We start from the raw sequence: 10,226 nt of genomic DNA, 5'->3' as shown, positions 1-10,226 counted from the left end.
GGCGTCGGCTCTGTTGCAGGAAATACCGCATGCATTCTGCGCGAATTGGTTGTTCGTACGGCTTTAGATCCAACGCTGCATCCTGTGGAAGCTTATAGAAAATTAGTTTATATGTGCTGTTTGTATATAAGTCAGACGCATATGCGAGCAGACGCGACGATGGACCACTCCGGCATGGAATCGATGACGCAGCGTCTATACCGCTGTGCTTCGAGCAAGCATCTCAGTTTATTACGTCTACGTAGAATACTTGCGGAGGCGGCAAAATGTCTCCAAGCGACCGCGGCACCACTAGACGCGTCATATTGACGATGTTACAAGGGGGATGATGATTGAGATGAGGCGCTCGCGCTTACTTAAAGCTACATTAATATATGCTCGAAGGAAAATTCGGCAATAATACTCCGTAAGAGATACCCATGGATACAGTGCAGTTTATCAACACAATGATCTAGAGTGTGAAATAGGCGTCAGTGGTACTTTAACTATGGAAATACTTCTTTAACAGATAAGGTTTCCCTAGATGCCGCTCCTCTCCAAGTAACTCCTAAAAATCAAGATGAAGCGACCTATATATTTAAAAATTACATAATTGATTTACTATATCTCCTCCCTCACTCTCCACGCCTTTTTTTAGAGACCAAGGTGCTAGAGTGCACGTTGCTTCAGTGTGGGTGGTGAAGTTTCAGTTACAAATTTGAGCCATTCAGTTTGTTAAATAAAATGTCGCAGTTTCAGTGGGAAGGTGAAGCATCAGTTGCGATAGCAAATTAGTAGACAGCTATATGAACTAAGGATTGCAGTTCTGTCGACCGAATAAACTTGGATATATTCGCTTACAAACTGAATTAACAACCATGGTGTCAGCGCGCACAACGAAGAACGTACACATCACACTCGATGAGCGCGAACACTCGCAGTCAAAACGCTGGTGTGAGGAAGCACGGAAGCAGCAGCGAGCGAAGCGACCTTCGCGCTGTCTATCGCTTCAGCGCAAGAGCGGCTAGAACATAGCGCGCACAAAGGTATGGACCGTCTGCTGATCCCTTTCGAGATACGACGCGCGCGACCGCGTGTGGCTGTACAAATTACGCACTTGCTGGCGGAGTCGAAGCCACCCACCCTACCTCCCGCGCTACCTCCCCGCTTTCCTCCCTATCGCACACGAGAGTGAGCCGCGATCGTCAGTTCTCTTTGCGCCCGATCACGAAATACGCGATTGCTCCCTGAGAATAACGCCGCCCCTCCTTCCTTTCCCCCCCCCCCCGCCCCCAATGGCTGTCGCGCCACGGAAGCTTTTCTCCTTCTCCCAGCTTTTCTCCTTCGCGCGCACCAGATAGAGCCGTGATCGTCGGCTTCCCTCTTGTGATTTCACTCGCACACACATCATAGAACTCGCGGCGATGGTGTTGCCGCCCTTGGACTTTTGATGGAACATTCCGGCGACGGCAAAAATGCGCCTGGAGTGTCCTTCTAATTGATATCGCCACAAAAAAAATTGTATCAATACCCCCGTCTTCTATTTCGCAAATTTACTTCTCTGCTCTGCACATTTGCCCAACTAATGGTGGCACCGGGTAATTGCGAAAATGAAGACGGAGTGATAGCTGCACCTGCTGGGGCTTGTCTCGTCCGCGTAGTTTCACCACACGAGCCACATCTACGTTTTCCACGTCATAATACAAGCAAACTGTGCGTACACGCTCTTCGCAAAAATGAGCCTGCCGCCATTCGTTGGTAACTGCCGCGAAGGAACGCCAGCGTTGAAATTATTAAAAGGGTCTGTTACATCTCTTACAAAGTTAAAAACACACGAAATAATGTAAAAGCTTGCATAAGTGTTACGTAACCACGCGTCTAAGGCAGGGAAGAGTAATTAGCTCAGATCCTATAAAATTGGAACATACAACAAATTCAGGTATAACATATTACTTTCTATATTTATGGTGCAAGACCAACGTGGTTTAAAAAATAACGATCCCATTTTTTATCTACCTTTAACACGGAGAACAACGCTTCGCAAATATCGAAACGCGAGCACTGGGCGTATTTTCGAGCAGTGATGGGAGAAAAGTACATCGTTCATTTTACTTTCTTGCTTGAAGCAGTACAAATACCATGTACGCAGTACCAGAAGGTATGAGTCAAGGCTTTTCTCCACTTTCCGTACATTTTATAACCGCCTTGTGCCAAAAGCAAGCATTCCCTAAACGGTGATTACGAAGTTCGAATATCTGAAGTATATGTAAAGGTACATTTATAGCTAGCAGCAGAGTGGCTTGCTTCTTTATTTATTTTGTTTCAGAGCTTTTCATATGACATTGCAGTTTCTGCGCAACTTTAAAAGTGTGAGCGGTAGGAAATTGGTATCGTAAACGTCACCGAGAAAATTTACTGCACTAGCGCGCCACCATCGTTGCTGAAGAAGAGCGTGTGCAATGGGTCATGGATGCCATTATTTATAGCTGAACACTGTCTGTATACCAATGGGAATGCGACAATATACTTCGCATTTCGCTGTTTTTCTTAAATTAATTTTCTAAAGTTTCTATATCCGACATACCGGTAAAGAAGTTAGGGACGGGATGCTTCGTTGAAATTTCTGCGTATATCACTGCGGGTGTTAGAGTGTAGCATAAGCAAAACAAGAAAACATGATTGTGCTCTGCCAGGCTGGATTCCGTATAACATCAAAGGTCCAAAAGAAGGCCTTTGATATTGTTTGAAGCTCCGAGGCTTCGCATTTAGAAGTTTAGGTTAGTATGCACTTTCGCAAAAAGAACAGTCGCCGTAAAGGATAAGAGAGGAACGGCTGAAACTTTGACCCGGGTTTGGAATATTGGAACCTGCGGGAATGTTTTATTTTTGAAGCATAACGAAATTGAATTTCCTCTTGCTAGTCATTGCTTTCTGCGATATTGTGCGATTAGCGCCGTCAAGTCATGGCGCAGTCACACCAAGTTAGGTAACGTGGAACATTTGTCGCTCACGTCTTTTTGAAAGTTTTTCTTGAGCCGTCTAATTTTGTCAGTTGCACATTTTGAATTGTATGTGTTCTTTAGAAAAATAGTCACATTCATCGTAAGCAGAAGTGACAGAAGGCGAGGGACAAGTTGAGTTGAGGAAATGTTGAGTACAGATCAAGAAAAAAGACGGCAGTGCTTTGAATAAACAAGTCCTGTTGCGAAGAATTGGTGAGTCGATATTGTTATTCGAACAGAATACTTAATAATAATGCCTAATAATGCCTTTTAAGCCGCACTTTTGAAACTTTGCCCTAACACTTGGCGCGTCATTGAAGCTGCAAACTGTTGCCGCACAATTTCTCAACTCGTTATCGTAGCATGAGCAGCTAGTACGTCCGATCCACTACATTAAGCGGAGCTGTCGGTAATGAGACAGATATCACTTTCACGGCACTTCCCCTTTGCGTATCACCTGAAAGAGTATGCGGTGCTGGGCTAAAAGGCCGTGCACGAGCTTGCGTTCGTTTGCCCTTGAGGCTTCCCCAAGTACTCTGCTTCTTGGTTCTGGTCGGGGTATTCGCAATACCCGAAGCCTGCGAGATAACGGCGGCCTGCCACAGTATTGCTTAGACGCAGGACGCCTCGCGAGAGCTCAGCAAGATGCTGTATCTCCACAGTTCAATGTCCCGTATTTAATGGCATTAAGAATAAAAGAGTTGTGGCACGCCTCGCTTAGGATTGTTTGATTTCGCGCCGTTGAGTTCGGTATGGTTAGCTTCGAAGGGCTCTCATGGTTATCGGACTTAGCCGCGAGTTTTATGAATCCTCTTGCTGGTTGTGACATGGCAACTGGGGTCACGACAGCAGTCCGCGGTCGTTCACCCTACTTGCTATTGAACGAAGCGGTTAAGCGCAAGGTAAGGGTCGGGTACTCTCTTGAGAACTAGACTGTGACTACTAGAGCGAAGGCAGGGGAATAGATCGAGATAAATAGTTTTTCAGGCAAGCCGGGGGAAGTGGGCTGAAACATTGAGGCTAATCGTATGCCTAGGGGAACTCCCAGCTATAGCGGTATATGACAGCGCGACGAATGAAACACAGAAGCGAAAACCACAGGACGAGCGCCGTCAGACACCGCTCATCCTGCGGTTTCCTTTTCTCTGTGTTTCGTCTCTAGTGCTGTCATATACCAACGGAACCGTACCAACAAGCCGAGCTTTCGACTTTACAGCTTGATATGGGGATGACTGAAATGCAAAACAACCAAACAACTGCATTTTATGTGAAGCATATTAGGGCGCTAGACAACCTAACGATTATATTATAATTATAGTCCTGTGCGCTCTTCGTGAGTCGTCAGAGTGCCACTACACTTACGACACTGAAATCCACTTGCCGTGAATAGTTGATAAAAATGAAGGCTTAGAATCGAGCCAGATGAATGCTTGCATTATACCGGCCTTCATTATGAAACCGACATACACTGCACACAGCTGTTTCACGCGTTACAAAAATATGTGTTTCGACCAGGTTATGCACCCGTATCTGAGCAGAGAAGTTGTCCTCATTTTAATCCTTCAGGACAATGGTAAGTAAAGTAAAATACTGCTGATGAACTCTTAGGATTTTGAAACAAGTATCTGCACATTGCAGCCGTAGTATTAGTAGGCAGCGTGCATATAGCGTTTCTTCTTTTTTTTTAACTGTCGTGCCGGCTGTGAGTGGGCGCGGCCTTCATGAAGGCTTACACGAATAAGATTGGAATGACCGACAGTGCCGCGTGCGACATCTGCTGCAGCGAAGAGAGCATCCAGCATTTATTGCCATTGTCGCCGATCTAAGTCACAGAAACAAACACTTCATCGCATGGCGACGACTGGCCGTTGTCTGTACAGGCGCTACTCGAACACTGCACGCATCGCTCCTCGGCGCACAAGGCTGCGAAGGCACTTTTGTGCTTCTTGACTGGCCTGTACGTGTGGAATGCCTTTGACTCAGTGATGCCCTCCGCGCGCTTGCGCCATCCCTCGATGTGCTTTTTCTATTTTATTTTCATTGACTGAAAAGAGCGATTTGGGGCGCTATAACGCAAAACTATTCCAAACTTTTCTATTACAATTATGCAATCGGCCCTCCGCGATTGGTCAAAAACTTTTTTGAAACATCCCCACTTCACCTGTCTGTCACGCGACGTCACAAAACCGCGATAGCTCCCCATCTGATATGACGTGTACACACTGATTATGCATGAATTGCCCGAACAAAAGAAAAAAATATTTATGATTCGACGCCTTTTCGCCTTTAGCCCTCGGCTATTTGTCAAGAGTTTTCGGGCTGCACCCACTTCACCTGCTTGTCACGCGACGTCACAAAACAGCGAAAACTCAACGCGTCAAAGTGACGTTTACGCGTTAAAGACGCATTAATATGCCGAACAAAACTGAATTTTCTTCTGAATAGCCACAGGCTGCCCCGTTCCGAAAGGAATAAAAGATGGCTGCCGCCGATCGCTCAGGCACTGGCTACTCGCACCTGCCGATATGCATAAGTTTATTTGCGTGTAGTAAAACTTTTTGCGTGACCCTGTAACGTTTTCGAGCACTTTTGGCACGTTTACGACCTCGTTCTGCCAACTCTTCGTTGCGGAGGATCCATCTTGGCGTGATTTTTAAGCTTCCGTTGCATGCCGCCGTGATTGTCGACGAGCCGCCGCCAGCTATGTAAGAGAAAGCGGATCAATCGCAGACGCCGGTACCATCCTCTTCTTCCGATTATCGATTTTAGGTGCAGGGGCTAGGCCCTATCGAATCCCTCTCCACTTGAGCGTGCTCCGCGTCTGTTGTGAGCCAATTAGATAAGACAAGCCGCTCAGTGTAGGCAATGTTATTCGTTTTTCAAGCAAACAAAAGTGACCTGCTATGAACGAGGAGAGCGTTTGATTGGTCTGTTGAGACAACCCTGCGGGTGACCGCTCGATGCTTGCGTCGACGGTTACGCAAATTTGACGTCAGGAGATTGGAATAAGAACATATTGGAATAGTTTTACGTTATAGGGCTCTTGGTCTCTTCTTCATTTTGTCCTTTTCACCACGTGCGAGTATCATATTTGGCATTAATACTTCACGACTAGCGCACTCAGGATATAAATATACAATGCGATTATTTTGCGAACTCCCTGCCCTACTTGTTTAAGTCTGTAAATCAGTTAATTGTAGATCGCCCTCTGGCACGCTCGAGTTGCGTCTAATCACTGCCGTCTCTACTGATGTCCGTTGTTCTCTTCTGATAACTTATTTTAATTCTTAACGTTTGCGACTACAATTTTTACCAGCAGGAGGAGTTTTGTACTAACTTTTACGACACGCTAGCATGCGCTTAAGTATATACATATTTTCGTTTTGCTGTTTCTTTCCCGATTACTTGTCACTGGTGCAACGTAGGAGCACACATACGGCCTTCTTCTCACGAAAATAACATCACAGACAGAGCGCCACGCTGGTACCTAAGCACTTGTGCTTGTTGTGCAAAACATTTGAACGGGTACACTTGAGCTACACAGCGCTGATCCAGAAGAATTCACCCTCACTAAACATTTTGAGGGATTGGAGACAAGCGTAGGCGTTTACGAATGGTTAATTCTTGCTGCTGAAGGTTCCACGACCGTAGCCCTTTTCATACTACCAGCGCGTACTTGGTCACCTTATAACACGCCTCAGCATTTTTTCGTCTGCAGCCGAAAACACGTAAGCTCAATGGAAAAAGGTGTGCCCTTTGCAGGTCGTTAATTTTGGCTGTGTGACCTTCAAGGTAAGGCGAAGGACTCGAATGTGGCGTACTAGCATTGGAACGCCTTCACACATTCCAAAGGCACATTCATAATTGAGAGCCGTCACATCTCCCGAGTAATGGATAATGTGCAAAGGCTGTGAATATAGTTTGCTCTAATTGTGTGGCTTCTACAAATTGCAACATTGCAGATAATATTGAAGAGGTAGGAATTGCTTACGTAGGAAGACGAAACCTGGATTTCCCTCGGATTTACCCATTACATCTCGTGCACCCAAAAAAGATGAATTTTGTACTTTTGTTTGTTTGTTTCCGATTTATAGCTTATGTGAGGGGGATATAGATAATGACAGAAAAAGCGCGTCACTTGTACCTTAGCAAACTTGTCAGTGATATCCACATTCTTTTTTATTCAAGAGTACTCTGTTTAATTATATATATACAAACTAAGCTCACGAAGAAAAGACGTCAGCACTATGTTATGTCGTAATTGTGTTTCTGAGAAGGAGGCGGCTAAGAGAAGCATTTTCTCAAGAAAATCTGCTTGTGTCGTAGCGTTGAAAGTGATTTTTCTTGACAATATTTTACACGTGATTACTAGTTCTATCCTAACGTATTAATATAATCGCATTTCACCATTCACAGGCAAAGGCAGGCGCGTTCTCTGCAACGTCCTACTATTCTTTAAATATACTGTTTATCCAAAAACGCTTACTGCCAAGAAGGAAGGACAACGCAGCACAAATATACCATTCACGAGATAGCCATTGGTTCGTTGGGAAATAGACTGGGTGGAAAGTGGGGCTTTTTGTTTGTTCATGACATACGTAGAACGCAAGGAACATCAAAAAATTAAATTAAATTCCGAGGTTCTTGTGCGGCAAAACCAGGATATGATTATGAGGCACGCCGCAGTGGGAGAGCTTGTGGTTAATTTAGCCAACCTGGGTTTCTCTAACGCGCACCCATTGCATGGTAAACTGGCGTTTTTGCATTTCGCCGTCATCGAAATGTGGCCGCCATGACCGGCGTGGGATCACGCGCCCTCGGACTTAGCAGCGTGACGCCAAATCCACTACGCCCCCACGGTGGGTAAGGAATGTCATACAGACATAAGCAGACACATATACTAGGCTGACTTGTCATATGTTTTTAGAGGTCGGCGCTGTGTGTGCCTACTCATCTCTCTCTCTCTTTTGTTGCGCTTTACGTATTGACTGGAAGTGAAGTGACTGACTCGAAATTACGCGCATTCATGACAACCATGACTTGGATTCCTTTCAAGGCGAAATGACGACCCAGGTTTGGTGCTATCTGAACGAAATTCTTATTTTTGTGGAGATATTCGAGCGCATCCGTAAAACAAAGTCGCAACTTCGTAGTTTTTAACTTTCGCATTTCACTTTGCACCTAAGAATGAGTAAGTGTGCCGCATCACTGCGTCTAAGCTTTGGCGCGCACTTATCTAAGACACACTTCTTAGGAGAAATGCTATTGACACGACCTAGCAAGACAAAAGTCATAAGAATTCATTTCCCCTCCTTTTTTTGCAAGCAGAATCAAATCACGTAACATCGACAATGGCTCGAGAAAATAAAAGATATTGTTTTCCAAGAAGCAGGCCTGTAGCTCCGGTTCGATGCTTCGTTGCAGGTCCTCCACCGAAAAAGCATTAATTACTTATGTGCGCTGGATTGGTAAAGCGCAGGGTGTGCATCCTTCCCACATTGTTTTTATGTGAAAACATCATTCATCCGTGCAAGTCATTCGGGTACTTATTCCATCATAGTTGTTATTTTTCTTCACGGACTGCATCTTTAATCTTCCTCTCGAGTGCCTGAAAAAGAAAGCGTCCTGATGAATATCGCTTCAGGCTTACCATCATGACAAACGTAAAAGGGAAGAAATGTAAGCTGCAAAAGTTTCTTGCAAGTTGTTTTTCCGACGTCAAGAAAGCCGGACTAAGTAAAAACCACCAGGCAATAGCAACATCTCACAAATCAGTGTTTTATTAGAAATTATTGAAGTAAAGGCATCCAAAGAAAGCAGTCCATAAATCTCTATTTTACTTCCTGAGGATCCATTTCCTTCTTCACAAACACATTTTCTCGGGAATATACATCAAGCGTAATCTGATGCACGTCGAGCTTTTCCTTTTAGTATGGTGAGAGATGGAAGTGGGACTTTAACCGGCAACCTCGCAGGAGTTCATCATTTAGGCTCCAAAATAACTTAGACTCTTTGAAACTTGGCCCGCATTTTCACTGCTTTGATTTCCAATGAATTGTAATTGTGCGATAGAGTATAGTCTTCCCTTAAGTTCTTTGCTTTTTGTAATTTTATTCGACCTCCTACCAAATGAATTCAAACTGTCTGAAGTATCGGTCTACACAAAAAACTCTGACTGATGGACTTTCTTTCTAGAAATTTTAGAAGTTAAAAGAAAAAAAATACAGCACTCGCATTGCGACACATTGAAAATGAGACGACGAGAACTTCAATTTCAGCACCTTTTTTTTCTTTTCCTGGCTAAGCGAGAAATCAGGATACGTTTTTCCTTATTCTTCCCTACTGGTGTCTGCACTCACACATACGGTTGCCCGAAGCCACTTTGTCACATTGCAAAGGTCAGGCAGAATTTTACTTTTTCCTTTCATTCCTCAAATATCTAGCTTGCTTTTGGCCATTACTGCAAGTTACAGTTACGTTACCTTAACAGAGGCCCAGAAAGAAAATCATTAATCTGAGCTCTCAATAACCGACAAGACCAGAACAAAGTGCTCGTGAAGCCAGAATGCCATTGAACGTTATACAACCAGACAATCGCACTTACGAGCACCTCGTTAGAAAAGACAGCAAATGTTGTTTCTCGCCCTCTTTGCTGTTTGCTGACTGTTTTTTCACCTTCATGAAAATTAAGCTTCCGTACTTTATTAAGCTGCCTAGCGTAAGCATTTCCCTGCCTTCCCGTCGAATATTGCCCTTATTCACTCGTGTTCAAAATTTAATTATGTAGCTAGACTGAATAGTTATAAAGACATGCACTTCCAATAAGGGGCACGTGTATAACGTATTATCCAAGTATCGCGTCCCATAACTTGCAAGGGTGACTGCAACATAACCAGTGATAGCGCCATCTTCCCGGAAGCATCGTTAGTGGGATGTGGAGTCTTGAGCGCCCGCGCAATTTTGTTTAGTTAAATGCCACCGCGCCGCACCATTCACAATATACTTCACCTCATCCCCGCGAATACCCGCACACATTGGTTCAGCGGGTTTCGGTTAATACCGAAGACAGAGCAAACGTCTCACGCAACGTCTTCAACAAATAACTGCTTTTGACGAGCACTCTGTCTATACAGAGGTGTCATGCGGGCATCCCCTAATTTAGATTGCAAGCTCTTTTGTTGTTACTACTAGACTGTCGCCGCCAATTCTGCCATATTATGTAACATGAGCAAACACACAACTGCG

The sequence above is a fragment of the Dermacentor albipictus genome, chromosome 4 (genome assembly GCF_038994185.2).
Source record: "Dermacentor albipictus isolate Rhodes 1998 colony chromosome 4, USDA_Dalb.pri_finalv2, whole genome shotgun sequence".
Classification (NCBI taxonomy): Eukaryota; Metazoa; Arthropoda; class Arachnida; order Ixodida; family Ixodidae; genus Dermacentor; species Dermacentor albipictus.
The sequence above is the reverse complement of the archived record's forward strand: the minus strand, read 5'-3'. Positions refer to the sequence as shown.